Source organism: Brassica oleracea, chromosome C9, assembly GCF_000695525.1.
Source record: "Brassica oleracea var. oleracea cultivar TO1000 chromosome C9, BOL, whole genome shotgun sequence".
In the NCBI taxonomy this organism is placed as follows: domain Eukaryota; kingdom Viridiplantae; phylum Streptophyta; class Magnoliopsida; order Brassicales; family Brassicaceae; genus Brassica; species Brassica oleracea.
In genome coordinates, this window is record NC_027756.1 from 37,906,455 (window position 1) to 37,907,077 (window position 623).

Here is a 623-nt window from a genome sequence, read left to right on the forward strand (position 1 = left end):
GATTTTATTTATGTTTTGGTTACAAAATAGGTACAAATCAAGTATTTTAAAACCAAAGAACCGATTTTACTTACTTTTTGGTTACAAAGTAGATATAAATCAGGTACATTTAAACCGAAGAACCAATTGGGACCCGAACCCGAAAGTACATCGGGTTGTACCGGTTCTTTGAAGATTTACTAACCCCGATCCGAACCCGATAGAACCCGAACCGGTTCCGAACCGAATTTTCATATAACCCGAATGGGGCTGATTTTGATAAACCCAAAAAACCGACACCCGATTGGACTAAACCGAAACCCGATTGGGACCCCGAATGCCCATGCCTATGTGAAAGTTTCAAAATAGACATATATTTGAAACATAAGAAGTATTGAAAAATTATTGTAAGTTGGAGAAGACTTTTTTTATTCTTGGGGTAAAATTTTCCTTACTCTATGTAAACTAAAATCAAAAGGAAGATTCGTAGATCTTTTCTTTTGGAAGTTACTATGACTAGTCATAAAATTTGTGTGTAAATAGGTGTAAAAAATCTCTATATGAGTTTCAACACAGAAGAGAAAACCTAAAGATAGTTTTGAATTTATTGTAAGGTCTTATTGTCTTTTTTTTTTTTTTTTTTT